Source organism: Dipodomys spectabilis, unplaced genomic scaffold (genome assembly GCF_019054845.1).
Source record: "Dipodomys spectabilis isolate Male_0828 unplaced genomic scaffold, ASM1905484v1 ptg000365l, whole genome shotgun sequence".
Lineage (NCBI taxonomy): Eukaryota > Metazoa > Chordata > Mammalia > Rodentia > Heteromyidae > Dipodomys > Dipodomys spectabilis.
This window is the reverse complement of record NW_024871042.1, coordinates 2,928,839-2,931,822: the sequence shown is the minus strand read 5'-3', so window position 1 is coordinate 2,931,822 and position 2,984 is coordinate 2,928,839. Positions and strand designations below refer to the sequence as shown.

Sequence of the window (2,984 nt, the reverse complement as noted above, 5' to 3'; positions counted from 1 at the left end):
GGCCCCTTTCAATGTCTGCCTCCCTCATATTCTCGTAATCATCCTATCAGTCATGGTTACATTGAATATTTTATCAACAGAACACATTATAGAGGAACTAATCTGTGAATATTTGGGAATGAATGCCCACATTTACCAACTCATTATTCCTTAAGGAGGTAGTTGATGCAAAGACATGAATTTGTACACTGAAAAGGGTATGGTTACTATGTCTCCTTGCTAGTGGAAGAGAGGCTCTATGTTTAAAATCTTGTACTGAAAAAAAATTAGAAGGGAAGTGTGTGTAACTTAAACACAACAAGCTAATGGCATTGTAATTGTAGGTAGAGGACCCTTAAAAACTCCTACAGAACTGGAAGTGTCTTTAAGGAGTCTAAGAATAATGTAGGTTTTTATTAAAAATTAAAAAGATAAAAATTACTCTTTCATATCATCTGTAAAATTGTAATAATCATACAGCTGTCACAAAATTATGAGATCAAATTAGGTATTATATACAGAACTAGAAATTCTTTTAGATATGTAATTTATTATCACTAATCAAATCTGGGAAAATACAAAAGAAAAATGGTGGAAAAATAAAGAGAACGTGTTCTTCCAACATTATCTACAAATATTTAAATATAAAATGGCCCAAAGTGCAATCATCAGAGAAAGGTATAAAACATTACACATGAAAAAGCCATCTGTAACACAAAGCTGACTGAAAACAGCAGAAAATCAAACTTTCCATAGTTGGATGACTCAACAAAAACTTTTGTAAAGCTATATGCTCTCTACATGGCACAAACAGGACCAAAAGAACCATAACAATATTAAAAAAGTGACCCTTTGAGTAATATGGTATTTATTTTAAAAAGCAGATTCTTCTTTTGCATTGTAGTGCTGTTTTGCAATAGTTTTGTTTGTAGGTTTTTGGTGCCAGTCCTAGGCCTTGGTGCTATCCTTTAGCCCTCTCATTCAAGGCTGGTACTCTCTATCACTTGAGCCATAGTTCCACTTCCATCTTTGACACTTATTTAGAAATAAGAGCCTCATGGACCTTCCTTCCCTGACTAGGTTTGAAACACAGTCCTTAGATCTCAGCCTCTTGAGTAGCTAGAAGTATAGGCATGAGCCACTAGCACCCATCTTGCATCATGTTTTATAAGAGGGAAAAACAGAAAACAAACTATGTGTAAAGACTTAGACATGCTAACAGATTGTCTCTTAAGTTCTAAGCTCAGCTTTGGGGCAATCAATGAACCTAATTAAAATGGTGAGCATTGAAGTCTCACTGTCTTATGTAGTTGAAAAGCTTACTGTGGAACTGGGCAGAGGTGTGAACAAAATTGAATAATTTTTAAGCAAAAACCATATTCTGTTGACTTTCCTTTTTTGCAAAGGAAACCATGATACAATAAATAAACGATAAATAAATAAATATCTCTTGGTTGAAGCTTCTCTTCTTCCCGAAGCTCTTTTGGTTTTAGTTGGGTGGGTTTTGTTTGGTTTTGTTTTTTTCACATTGGGTCTTATGCTTTTTCCCAGAATAAGATCCTCCCCTCTCCACTTCCTGAGTAGCTGAGAAGACAGGTATGTGCCACTACGCTTGGCTCTTTCCTTAGTGTTTACTTATGTCATTTCCCCAGAACACACATGGGGTTAGAGATGCTATTTCTGCAGGCTTGCCAGCCTCCTCCTTAATTACTTTCTAATAAGTTACTCAGAACAAGCACAGCACAGTGAAGATTCAACGGAGCTGTGAATATGAAGCCAGCCAGCCCCACACATCCTGCCAGCCCAGCAACTTGACTAAGAGAAAACTAGGAGAATCAAGGGAGGATCGAGTACTTGGTGTTTGGCAGCTTTTCTTTGGGGCATGGAGCTCCATGGCTTTCATAATGTGAGATTCAAGTGAGTTAGGAAGTTTTAAGAAACACACAAAACCTCTCTCATAGGTCCCTCCATCATGTGGGTCTTGAACAGGAGGAGTTTCTTAGAGGCTAGGTAGGAAAATCATTTTCTTGCTTCTGTCACATAGCCAAGCACTCACTCCAGCCCACGTGACTAGTCTGTGCTGTGCTGTAGTGTGGAGGGTTCTTTCTCTCTTAAAACTAGCTGAGGTGGTTCTTGCCTGCTTTCTCCCCCTTCTGCCTCTCATTTTTCTAGCACAGAATTGAGAACTACAGGGGAAGGGGTGAGTCAAAGGGAGGTAAAGATGTGGAGGTGATGACACAGATCAAGATGCATTGTACATATAAACTGCTTTGTCAAAAAGCAAAAAGAATTCAATACATAACCTAAAATTAAGATAAGTAAGGGAAGGGGTGGATGGGGAGGAGTGCGTGGGAATGTTCCAAGGGGTGACAATCATCAAGATGCATTGTATTCATAAACTGCTCTTGTGAATGGCAACTCTTTCTTACAACTACTTAAAGAAATATAAACAAACAAACAAACTAGCTGGGGTGAATGTTGTGTGAATGGAGATAACATTAGCACTCCTTTGGACAAGGATGGAATAAGCTGTTGGGCCTGAGAACATAAATATAGTTAAGGCACGGCCACCTACTTTTTGGCTTCTAACCATTGTTTTTAATCCAACCCAAGCAAGAAAGTCCCTGAGATTCTTATCTCCAATTAACCAAAAGACAACAAAAGCTAACCACCACAACACATCTATTTCCCAGCCCACTGGCAGCACCAACAGTACTGAATTTCTATCTAAGCATCAGCAATCCATGGAACTGAGAACTTCACAGTGGAGTGAATCCAATTAATATAGCCACACACACAGTTCTGAAACACTAGCTTAAGAAAAGTCAAGTGCCAGTGGCTCACACCTGTAATCTTAGCTACTCAGGAGGCTGAGATCTGACACTCACAGATCATAATCAGCCAGGGCAGAGAAGTCCCTGAGACGCTATCGCCAATTAACTAGCACAAAGCTAGACTAGAGGCATGGCTCAAGTCAGAGTGCCAGCTATGTGTAAAACAAAGCC

At 39.0% G+C, this 2,984-nt stretch overlaps 1 non-coding gene across 1 annotated transcript; it reads left to right on the top strand.

Moving 5' to 3' along the window:
• The first annotated feature begins 2,454 nt into the window (after window positions 1-2,454).
• Window positions 2,455-2,580, top strand: LOC122096170. Its single transcript, XR_006145263.1, has one exon. It is a non-coding gene; the product is annotated as a U6atac minor spliceosomal RNA (small nuclear RNA).
• Window positions 2,581-2,984: the final 404 nt, after the last annotated feature.